Source organism: Pinus tabuliformis, chromosome 4_2 (genome assembly GCF_031772625.1).
Source record: "Pinus tabuliformis cultivar Carrire ecotype Pingquan chromosome 4_2, CPIR1, whole genome shotgun sequence".
Taxonomy (NCBI): Eukaryota; Viridiplantae; Streptophyta; class Pinopsida; order Pinales; family Pinaceae; genus Pinus; species Pinus tabuliformis.
This window is the reverse complement of record NC_142304.1, coordinates 997,487,222-997,500,240: the sequence shown is the minus strand read 5'-3', so window position 1 is coordinate 997,500,240 and position 13,019 is coordinate 997,487,222. Positions and strand designations below refer to the sequence as shown.

The 13,019-nt window shown below is 38.7% G+C and overlaps 2 pseudogenes; both read right to left on the bottom strand.

The window, feature by feature from the left end:
- Positions 1-4,136: 4,136 nt before the first annotated feature.
- LOC149173011 (ferritin-2, chloroplastic pseudogene) lies at positions 4,137-5,344 on the bottom strand (annotated as a pseudogene).
- Positions 5,345-8,728: 3,384 nt separating this feature from the next.
- Positions 8,729-11,652, bottom strand: LOC149173010 (ferritin-3, chloroplastic pseudogene; annotated as a pseudogene).
- Between the last annotated feature and the right edge of the window lie 1,367 nt (positions 11,653-13,019).

Below are 13,019 nucleotides of genomic sequence, written 5' to 3'. Positions count from 1 at the left end.
AGGACAACACATAGCTAGCAGGCTGCAGCAATGCGAGAGGCACAAGTGTTTTGCATAGTGCTAGGTGGCACAGAGAAGTGTGCAATGGTGCGAGATGCATGGAGATGTTGCAGTAGCGCAAATGTCAGAGAGGGAGCACTTGTCAGCAACAGGTAGAGCTTCAGCGTCAGAGTATGTTCCTAGCCCAACAGAGTGGTCAGTTGGGAGTGTTTTTGTTCCAAGTGTTATTGGAGCAAGTGGACCGGGAAAATGTGTTGCATGCAGAACATTCCAGGTTTGCAAGATAGGGGTTGCAGATAATCCATATCTTGCTGAGAGGGAGTGTTGAAAATGCAACAAGATGATGGAGCTTAGTGGAAAGGAGTCGCCTTCACTAAGTGGGCCCGCAGGCTATTTTTGGCACAAAGTCTATTTTTAAACTATGTCTATTTTTAGACATATGGATCATGGTCTATGAGTTGCAGTATGCTATTTGTGGATGATTGGTCATGTTGGTAAAAATAGATGGACTTCTATTTTTAGACATATGGGCAGTTTCTATTTTAAGACTGCCAGGCTAAAAATAGAACAGTCGAGTATTATTGTCCCTTAGTAATATTTGGACTATAAACTTTATATTATTCTCTTGGAGCACTTCAGTTTGAGCTACATATGTGGCACATGCAGCTGTCAGAAGGAAATACGCTTTTCTTATGAGTCAGTTGAGCTATTGCATGCATGACATCAGTTAGAACTCATGCATGTGAGTTCTGTGGAGTTGGATGTGGAGTTGATGGAGTTGTGTTTAGTTTGACTTTGTTAAACTAGTTGTAATTAGTATAACTGCAAATAGACTAGTGATGAGTGATGTGAATTAATTGATTAAATTAATTCACTGATTATTAACTCATAATACAACTGAAGTATACATCAGTTAACTCAGTGCATGTACAGTTCAGTGGAGACAGGTGTTAGAGGTTGAGATTGCTATCAGTTGTGACTATAGTTGTGCATGAGATCTTGCACAAGCAATGTATTGAGTATGCCCATGATAATTCCCCAGTATATGCCCAGTAGAATAGCCTGTGCTCACGTGATTTCCAGTGTGAGTGATTTTCACAAGGTATATAGGAGTTTGGATTAGCCATTCATCATTCATTCTCTTGCAGGGTTGTGCAGTGGAGGCAGGCAAAGCAGTGGAGGAGATTTCAGCAGTGATTGATCAAATCTGGGCTAGTTTTGTGTGTAACAGGTGGAGATAGTGCTGGAGAGTTGCGAGGAGTATTGTACTATGTATTGTTACATGTTCTCAATCATTAATATACAGATAGTGTGGGGTTTTCAGCTGTAAGCTTTCCCCGGGTTACATACTATGTTAATGTGTGCATGCGATTGATGTTTCATTGTTTTTAATGCTGCTAAATTGATGATCAACGTAGAGGAGGTTATGTATTGTGCATGTGTTCCGAAATAGTGTATAATCGAGATAATCTCTATGAATAAGTGTTTATTATTCAAAATTTCTACAAAATTTGGGTGAGAGAAAGTGTGTGACCTTGCGGCGAGTCAAGCGAGATGCATGGTGGTTCTAACACACGAAGGGGAAAAGTAAGTGTGCCCCTTAGAAGCCTATAATAGTACGTAGCTTGAAAGGAACACACAAGTAGAATGATATCACAAGCTAAAATGTGGAAGAGTCCACAAATTAAAGTTACGGGTTAATCCAACAACATGCATTCAATAAGATTCATACAATTGAATACAAAGTAATTCATAAGAAAATGTGTAAGTTAAACAACATACATTGGTAAAGCAACCATAATAGTCCAACTATAATAAAAGCATATTCATGAAAGCGTGTTGGCTCTGATATTATAATTATAAGTGAAATTTCCATCCATGCATACACTATTGATAACCACTAGCCCCACTAGTGGAACATTACAGTCAAGAACACATGCTCCTCCAAAGAAGTATACTCACTCTACGTTGTGAAGAAGCCAAGGCTCATCATAATACTCCCAAGCCTTTTCTAAGCCTAAGCCTAGCCAAAATCTTGACTCCCAAAAGCCTATTTTATGAGTTATGAGGAACAAAGGGTGGGGTGACCCTTGAAATTCCCCCTTTGTGACTCTTTGATTACCCTCATGACTCTTCAACTTCTTTACAAATAACTCATTACATAACATGATGACCTTTCACATCCCACTAATGACACTTGGAATTTTACTTACAACATATTTACAAATAGTATTGCATTTTCCACATGTACCCATGTGAGAAAAAATAGGCTAGAGATAGCTTAACAAGAAAAAACACTATGACTCCGAAGTTTGGGCAAAGACCAACTCAAAAACCTCCACTTGGTGTTTCTTTGTCACATACTCATGCCAAGTTTGGTACTCTGTGATGATGTCCCCAAAATGCTTGATGGTGTCCTTTTGATAGCGAACTCTTGCCTCCATAGCATTTGGGCATATGGTCCTAGAACCTGTATCCAACTTGTCATGAAGCATATGCATCATGGTGTTAACCATGTGAGGACGAGCAATGTACTTATTCATGTTATGTGCTCTCAGCTCCAAGTCATCCCTTGATCTGAAATTAGAGCCCTAGCTACTAATTCAGATTTCAATTCAATTCATCTCTCAATTCTCCACTAAAACATAATGGAAAAATTGTCTTACAATATTCATTCTCACCAGTGCTTAAAAACATACAAAAAAAAATGCAACTATAATAAGCAATCAAGATAGAGACATGACACAAAAACTTTGATAACAGAGTTCACCAAAACCTCCCTCGCTACCTCTCTAGGTTCATGAATCCCATGAACTTGCTTTATTGATTCTTGAAGGAAAAATGGAAAAATAAGTAGACCTACAATCTACTTCTCCTTTACAAAATCCCTGAATCAATAAGCCTTGAAGAAGCTCTCCACAAGCTCTCTTCTCCTCTTCTTAATTCCCAAGAAGGGTTTTTAAAGGCTCTCCATCTAAACCACCTAAAGATTTTTATGGAGACAATATCTCTCAAGATCCCCTTCGATTAGGACCTTGGCATATCTCAAGGGAATGGTTGGAATAAATCTCTCAACCATCCTTAAGGATATCAATTTCCTCCACAAGACTCTCCTTGAGACTAGAGATTGAAAGCCCACATGGCTTTGCTCCAATAATCCCTTTTTTAAATTAAAAAAATGCATTTTTATGAGAAGCTTATCTCATATGTTAATCATGGCAATTTTTCCAAAATACCAACAAGAATATTTTCCTAGTCTATGAAGCCATATGAACTTCATTCATTTTTCATTAGAAAAACTCCATGTGAGTTCTTTGTTGGCTGCACTGTGTTGGTTTTATCTAAAGTGAGCGAAACATGTCAACATTTGAGGATCCTCCTGGATCACACCTACCCAAGCAGAAAACTTTTTGTCTCCAAAAGTATCAGATCATCAATAAACTGTATGCAATGTCTTTGAAACATCTTCTTTGTCTCCTTCACCTATCTTTCATTTGTAGCTGACATTATAGAGATTACAATGAAGCAATTTACCTGCCAAGAATTTATAAAATACTCTTTGGACAAGTTTACACGAAATTTCCAAGATGATTTAAGCAAATTGCTTCTTTCAAATCGATTACATAATGATGATTACAGAACCCATTTCAAAAACTGATGCATAATGCCTCTCACTTTCTCATCACCTCAGAGTGGCTACAAATCCCCTTGATGGTCATTTAAAAAACTTTATGTTTTATTGTTTCTTGCCATCATATTATCATGTACAAATAATGGGGTTAGTGCTTCAAGTACCATAAAGCACTAAAAACTTTAATTAAGGTTCTTACTGCAGACTCTCATAATTCAACAAATCTGCTTGACTTGGGTTTGGAATCATGCAAGATATTGATGATGTTACCGCTATGTGTTTCATCTTTGTTGCAGTCGATGCCTTCAACACGTTTAAAGTGTGTTCAACTACTAGATTGACAAGTGTTGCCTTCGGATCATCAACTTTATTGATGATATTTGGACATGAAGTGAAACACTCGCAACCATTAATGGTTGCTGTCAAACTCTCATGATATCTTCTTAAAAGATGACACTCATGTCTTCTGAGGTCTACGTAAGATCTGTTCATTGTAATGTGACTCTCATTGCAACAAGAGAAAGAGTTCCTCACTTCTTTCAACATTTCCCTCGATGAAATCCATCATCTGACCATCGTTAGCCTCTTGGGCTACAACATGCAAGTTCAAAAGATTTTGGTTTGTCAATTTCTCCAAAGACAAGGCCAGCTCCATGGCATAAAGGGCATCACCCTTCTCAGCGTTTTCAAACTCCATGACAACAGGCATCAAAATGGACTGTAGTTTAACTTTCCCACCTCTGATGTTCTGATATTTCATGAGCTTTTCTTCATGATCCCACTCTTCGTTACTGGCATCCTTGAAGTACTTAGAAAAGCCTGGCAGAGCCACGTTGTCCCTATCAAATTATGCAAAGAGAGCACGATAGACATATGAAATGTTGTACTCCACGTTTATTTGTTCATTCAATGCACCTTCACATTGATCTGAGAACTTTTGTCTGACCAAAGACTAAGAGAATGATTGAGAAACTAGCACAAGCTCATTCTGGACTTCAGCAAAAGGCTCAAATACAACTCCAGTTAGAGCAATTGTCGTCCTCCCTTCACCACCTACATCTCGAATGGTATGAACGGAATTCTTGTGGAGGTTTGCCATTACACCAAAACCCGCAGGTGTTGGTAAACATTACAAGCCAGTAACTAGGATCCCCAGGGTGGAAATTACGGATTCTATAGAGGTGCGGTGATTGTTCCAACACCCCCCCTCAAACGCAACTTGGGGGAATCAAACCTGGGTCTAAGCTCTGATACCATGTGGAGGTTTGCCGTTACACCAAAACTCGCAGGTTTTGGTAAACATTACAAGCCAGTAACTAGGATCCCCAGGGTGGAAATTACGGATTCTATAGAGGTGCGGTGATTGTTCCAACACCCCCCCTCAAACGCAACTTGGGGGAATCAAACCTGGGTCCAAGCTCTGATACCATGTGGAGGTTTGCCTTTACACCAAAACCCGCAGGTGTTGGTAAACATTACAAGCCAGTAACTAGGATCCCCAGGGTAGAAATTACGGATTCTATAGAGGTGCGGTGATTGTTCCAAACCTCCACAATTCTTAGCCCCACTCTTAGACTTCATATAGGTTGCAATCAGACCAAAGCCGCATTTGTCTGCTAAAATACCTTTCTGAAAATTGTTGTGTTGTTGTTGCTTCCATGGAGAAGAAGCATCCGTAGCAAGAGAATCAACAACAAGATCTCTGAGAAGCATGGTTGCAGATTGAATCACTCAACTGAAACCCGAATCCGCTCAATCACAAGAATTCCCGAAGACACTTGAATCCTTGGAGCACTTTCAGAAGGGGCGGGCACTAGCCAAATTGTGAGAAACATGCATAAACAACTGATGCCACTAAGGCATTGTTTGCACTCACTTCCAAATCCGTAATGTCACCCTCATGTCCACGACAGCTAGACCAGAAAAATCTAGTTTCCGTGGACCATATTTTGACAAGGCGATCATCAGAACCAATGATTCCATACTGTGTACAACTGTCATATGGGAAAGTAGGACTCGACGGTTGGGCAGCACAATACGCTTGTGAAATCCCTCTGCGTAGAGAACCTCCCAGCTCAACGTTTTGATCCAGCCAGCTCGACGTGCTTTGAAATCTTAAAAAACATAACGAAACCGTCGCCTTCCATTTTTCTTTTCGATGCTATGATCTCTCTTTCCAAACACTTAGTTAGGCATCAACATGAACAAAGCAAAGGAAACCACCATCTTCACATTTTCTGCAAATTTCTCCAGCAGAATACCCCTAGCTATGGCAACAGGCTTGCAAATGAACAAAAGTGTATCAGATTCAATATCTCACAAGAATTTTAGCAACCAACCACAGGTTCTCTGTCACATTCATCACCACCAAGAGCAATGTTTGTCCTTCCAAAACTAAACACATCCAAGGAATCACCTCTTCGGGTTTCAACATTCACGTGGTTGAGCTAAAAATTTGATCTGAAACGAGAAATGAATCGCACGATCCAATTTTTCATTGTCCGATACAAAACCAACATCACTAAGAAATAAATCTCTTGTTAACAGGATTAATATTAGATTTCCTGCAACATATCCAAAGTGCACATGAACAGACACAAGGAGATAGGATTTGATAAAACCTATCCAAAAGCCTTGAAATTATGGAAACCCTCAGCTCCAATGCGGCACAAACTAGAAAATCACCTCCACCTCAAGTTCGCGGCTGGCAATGGCTCTATAAAATGAGCCCCTCATGTGATGAGTCAACAAATCCTTGTTCTTTGTTAATTTGACACTGCTGAATAATGTTGTATCACAAATTTGACATCCCAACTTGTTTTCAATTAAGCTACCCAGAAATGCTTCGCAAACACAGAAATTGACTAATTCAAGTATGTGATCCTCGATGCCATGACATTTGTGGGCAGTTTGTATTCTGGTAATTTTTTTCAATGGCTTCCTGTTCAGCCCCTCCATGGCCATGGGCTCCAAATACGATACCCAGTTGATGCATGCAATATTTACTCTCATTCCTACAGCTTCATCCACGATCCATCGAGATTTCAGTTATACGATCATTGCTTCAACCACGATCCATCGAGATTTCAGTTATACGATCATTGCTTCAAACAATTTGGATGATATGTCGGCAACTTCCATGCAGCACGAAGTTCTATTACCACACAACACATAGTTCATCACTTCCATGCAACACATAGTTCACGACGATACATCAAGCCACACTTGATCACCGAATGAAATCTTCGATACAGACACACTTCCACGCAACGTGCAGACCATGACGACAGACTAGGCACCACATGCATAATTTTTTTTTATTGAAGCAATTCCACAATTTCCACAGAAACAATATGAGCTACCATGCAAATTCTACCAATGATCCTACAAGACCATGCAGATCCACCAATCTTGGTCCACCTCACCGCTTCAAACCTTTGCCCATGGTTGTCCTTTAACAATCCACAGAAATACCCTTTGATCTTAGTGCTCTGATACCACCTCATATGAAATTAGAGCCGTAGCTACTAATTCAGATTTCAATTCAATTCATCTCAATTCTCGGCTAAAACATAATGGAAAAAATGACTTACAATATTCATTCTCACCATTGCTTAAAGACATACAAAGAAACATATGCAACTATAATAAGCAATCAAGATAGAGACATAACATAGAAATTTTGATAACGGAGTTCACCAGAACCTCCCTGGCTACCTCTCCGGGTTCATGAATCCCATGAACTTGCTTTATTGATTCTTGAAGGAAAATGGGAAAAATACGTAGACCTACAATCTACTTCTCCTTTACAAAATCCTTGAATCAATCAACCTTGAAGAAGCTCTCTTCTCCTCTTCTTGATTCCCAATAAGGGTTTTTAAAGGTTATCCATCTAAACCACCTTAAGATTTTTATGGAGACAATATCTCTCAATATCCCCTTTGATTAGGACCTTAGCATATCTAAAGGGAATTGGTTGGAACAAATATCTCAACCATCCTTAAGGATCTCAATTTCCTCCATAGGACTCTCCTTAAGACTAGGGATTGCAAGCCCACATGGCTTTGCTCTAATAATCCCTTTTTTTAATTAAAAAAATACATTATTATGAGAATCTTATCTCATATGTTAATCATGACTATGTTTCCCAAATACAAACAATAATATTTTCCTAGTTTATGAATCCATATGAACTTCATTCCCTTCGCATTGGAAAAACTCCATGTGAGTTCTTTGATGGCTAGACTATTTTGGTTGGACGGTGTTGGTTGGACTATGTTGGTTGTATCTGAGGCCGAGCGAACCTGTCGACATTTGAGGATCCTCTTGTATCACACCTCCCCAAGGGGAAAACTTTGGTCTCTAAAAGTATCAAATCATCAATCAACTGTATGCAATGTCTTTGAAACATCTTCTTTGTCTCCTTCACCTATGTTCTTCGGAGCTTGAACAATGAAACCATTACTTGCATATATAGTTGACATTATCGAGATTACAATTATGCAATTTACTTTCCAAGAGTTTATAAAATACTCTTTGTACAAGTTTACATGGAATTTCCAAGATGGTTTAGGCAAATTGCCTCTTTCATGTCAATTACATAATGATGATTACAGAACCCATTTCAAAAACTTAGGCATAATGTTCTCACTTTCTCATCACCTCAGAGTGGCTAGAAATCCCCTTGATGGCCATTTAAAATACTTTATATTTTATTGCTTCTTGCCATGATATTATCATGTACAAATAATGGAGTTAGTGCTTTAAGTACCATAAAGCACTAAAAACTTTAATTAAGGTCCTTACTACAGACTCTCATAATTCAACAAATCTTCTTGACTTGGGTTTGGAATCATGTAGGAGATCGATGATGTTACCACTACATGTTTCACCTTTGTTGCAGTCAATGCCTTCAACACATTCAAAGTGCCTTCAACTGCTGGATCGATGAGTGTTGCCTTCGGATCATCAACTTTATCGATGATATTCGAACATGCCAAGTGAAAAACTCCCCTGCAACCATTAATGGTTCCTGCCAAACTCTCATGATATCTTCTGAAAATATGACACTCATGTCCTCTAAGGTATACATAAGATCTATTCATCGTGATGTGACTCTTGTTGCAACAAGAGAAAGAGTTCCTCACTTATTTCAACATTTCCCTCGATGAAATCCATCATCTAACCATTTTTAGCCTCTTGGACTACAGCATGCAAGTTAAAAAGCTTTTGGTTTGTCAATTTCTCCAAAGACAAGGCTAGCACCATGGCATAAGGGGCATCACCCTTCTCAGTGTTGTCAAACTCCATGACAGTTGTTATGAAACCAGCTCACAAAAGATAGAAAAGATAGATGAACTCCTTATAAATAAGCCTCTTCGAGGGGGCAACCTCCTTACATTACACAAATGAACAATTCTTGGATGATACAAATGACAAGACCTCCTTTCTATATATAGGTGTCTAAGGGGTCGTAATATAATCAAAGCCGACATAAAAATAATAATGTAAGGGCACAATAATAACAATAGTGGTCTTCTATGGGGCATAATAATAACAATATGGGGACTACATGGGCACAACAATGTAATAAGGGGGTTGTACTAATAACAATAAGGGGTTATACTAGTAGTATAGGGACCTAACATGCCCCTCTCCTTCAAAAGTGTTGTCCTCAATGCTTGAGTAGTTCTTGATGCTTCTATATAAAATTCTTGTCCTCCCATGTGGAATATACAGTGGGTAAGTTCTTCCACTTGATGAGATACTCTCAAATTGATCGATTTCGTAGTTGTTAGGTTCTTGTTTCTGTGACTGCTCCAGTTTCCAATATGATTTTTCCTTCCTCATCAAGTTCTAGCAATATTGTTTGAACTGGGATCTTCTGCAACTTTCGAATGAGTGGCCACACTTCGTCATCCTTCTTCCATTCATCCCTTGCTTTGTTTATCCAATCTGGTTGGATAATAGAAATAGCATAAAGCAATGCTTCCACATCCTCATCCTTTCTTGAGAGTGCATCTGCAACAACATTTTGCTTCCCTTTTTTGTAGATGATTTCAAAGTCATAACCCAACATATTTGTGACCATTTTTTATGTTCTTCTAAAGATAATCTTTGTTCTAAAAAGTATTTAAGACTATCATGATCCATTTTTACTTTGAAGTGTCTTCCCATTAGGTAAGGTTTCCATTTCTTAAGTTCATCTAGTATTGCCAACATTTCCTTCTCATAAATAGCTTGCTTGACATGTAGCCATAAAAATAACAAATCGCCTATATCAAAACTTCTTTCACTGTGATGTTGATATGCATGTTGTTTCATTCAATTCTACACCAAGGTGGCACTATCCTTCAAAAGTTGGAGAACTTGTTGTTGATGCTCAATGTGATCTTTCACTACTTGAACATTTTTATTCTTGATATGTCCTTCTATCTTGATACTTTGAGGAGTGGTAATTTCTTCCAATGCATTACAAGATATGGCCGGATTCATTTCTTGATGCTCGATGTGATGTTTCACTTCTTGAACATTTTTCTTCTTGATATATCCTTCTATCTTGAGAGTTTGAGGAATGGTAATTTCTTCCAATGCGTTACAAGATATGGTCGGATTCATTTCTTTAATATCTAAAATTGCATCCTGCGGTAGCCCATTGCATCCTATTTCTAACCCTGCAAGCCTGATCAATATTAGATTCTCAAAGGAAGAGTTATGCCAAACCTCCCATGGTGACCTAATTATAGACTAGTTCAGTAGAGAAAACGTGTATGACGTGCCATGTGTCATTGTTTTGATCTTCAGATCTGAAAAATATAAATAGGAAACTACGGTCCATCCTCTTTTTGTAACTTCTTACGAAATTTCAATCTGATTCTCAGAGAGAAAGTTACGACGATTTTCCCAAGGTCAGTTGTTTAATATGTAATTCGAGAGTCTGCACAAACCCTAACTTCCTCAGATCATATATCCTAAAATATAGCGAGACAAGATCTAAAATTCAGCCCGAGGTTTAGACCGCTTTCTTCTCAAAAGGGTTTTTTTTTTTGTTAGCTTCTGAAACATTGCAGAAAAAAAAAGTTATAACGAAAATGCCACGATGAACTGTTTGGAGCAGCGAAACCCTAGAATCCAAAGCTCTAATACCAAATGTTATGAAACCAACTCACAAAAAGATAGAAAAGATAGATGAACGCCTTATAAATAAGCCTCTTCAAGGGGGAAACCTCCTTTACATTACACAAATGAAAAATTCTTGGATGATACAAATGACAAGACCTCCTTTTTATATATAGGAGTCTAAGGGGTCATAATATAATTAGAGCCGACATAACAATAATAATGTAAAGGCACAATAATAACAACAGTGGTCTTCTATGAGGCGCAATAATAACAATATGGGGACTACATGGGCACAAAAATATAATAAGGAGGTTGTACTAGTAACAATAATGGGTTATACTAGTAGTATAGGGACCTAAGAATAGTGGGCATCAAAATGGACTGTAGTTTAACTTTCCCACCTCTGATGTTCTGATATTTCATGAGATTTTTCACATGATCCTACTCCTCGTTACTTGAATCCTTGAAGTACTTATCAAAACCTGGCATAGCCACATTGTCCTTATCAAAGTATGCAAATTGAGAACGATAGACATATTAAAAGTCGTACTCCATGTTGATTTGTTGATTCAATGCACCTTCACAATGATCTGAGAACTTCTGTCTGACCAAAGACTGGGAGAATGATTGAGAAACTAGTGCGTGCTTATTCTGGACTTCAGCAAAAGGTTCAAATACAACTCCAGTCAGAGGAATTGTCGTCCTCCCTTCACCACCTACAACTCGAATGGTATGAACAGAATTCTTGGCCCCACTCTTAGACTTCATATAGGTTGCAATCATACCAACGCCGCATTTGTCTACTGAAATACGTTTTGAAACTTTTTGTGTTGTTGTTGTTTCCATGGAGAAGAACCATCAGTAGTAGGAGAATCAATGGTAGGAACTCTAAGAAGCATGGTTGCAGATTGAATCAATCAACTGAAACCCGAATCCGCCCAATCACAGGAATCCCCAAAAACACTTGAATCCTTGGAGCACTTTTAGAAGGGGCGGGCACTAGAAAAATTGTGAGAAACACTCATAAACAACAGATGCCACTAAGGAATTTTTTGCACTCACTACCAAATCCATAATGTCACCCTCATTTCCATGACAGCTAGACTAATGAAATCTAGTTTCCATGGACCATATTTTGACAAGGCGATCATTAGAACTAGTGATTCCATACTGTGTACAACTGTTATATGGGAAAGTAGTACTCGATGGTTGGGCAGCAAAATACGTTTGTGAAATCCCTCTGTGTAGAGAACCTCCCAGCTCAATATTTTGATCCAATCAGCTTGACGTGCTTTGAAATCTTCAAAAGCATAATGAAACTGTCGCCCTCCATTTTTCTTGTCGATGCTATGATCTCTCTTTCCAAACACTTAGTTAGGCATCAACATGAACAAAGAAAAGGAAATCACCATCTTCACATTTTCTGCAAATTTCTTCGGCAGAATACCCCTAACTATGGCAACAAGCTTGCAAACAAACAAAAGCATATCAGATTCAATATCTCACAAGAATTTTAGCAGCCAACCACAGGTTCTCTATCACATTCATCACCACCAAGAGCAATGTTTGTCCTTCTGAAACTACACACATCCAGGGGATCGCCTCTTCAGGTTTCGACATTCATGTGGTTGAGCTCGAAATTCGATCTGAAACGAGAAATGAATCCCAAGATCCAATTTTTCGTTGTCCGATGCAAAACCAACAACACCGAGAAATAAATCTCTTGTTAACAGGATTGATATCAGATTTCCTGCAGCATATCCAAAGTGCACATGAACAGACACAAGAAGATCAGATCTGATAAAACGTATCCAAAAGCCTTGCAATTATGGAAACCCTCAGCTCCAACGCGACACAAACTGGAACAACACCTCCACCTCAGGTTTGCGGCTAACAATGGCTCTAAAAAATGAGCCCCTCATGTGATGAGTCAACAAATCCCTATTCTTTGTTAATTCGACACTACTGAATAATGGCGTATCACAAATTTGACATCCCAATTTGTTTTCAATTAAGTTGCCCAAAAAGGCTTCACAAACACAGAAATCGACTAATTCAAGTCTGTGATCCTTGACGCCATGACATTTTTGGGCAGTTTGTATTCTGGTAATGTTTTTCAATGGCTACCTATTCAGCCCCTCTGTGACCATGGGCTCCAAATACGATACCCAGTTGACGCAGGCAAGCTTTACTCTCGTGCCTGCAGCTTCATCCACAATCCATCGAGATTTCAGTTATACGATCATTGCTTCAAACGATTTGAAGG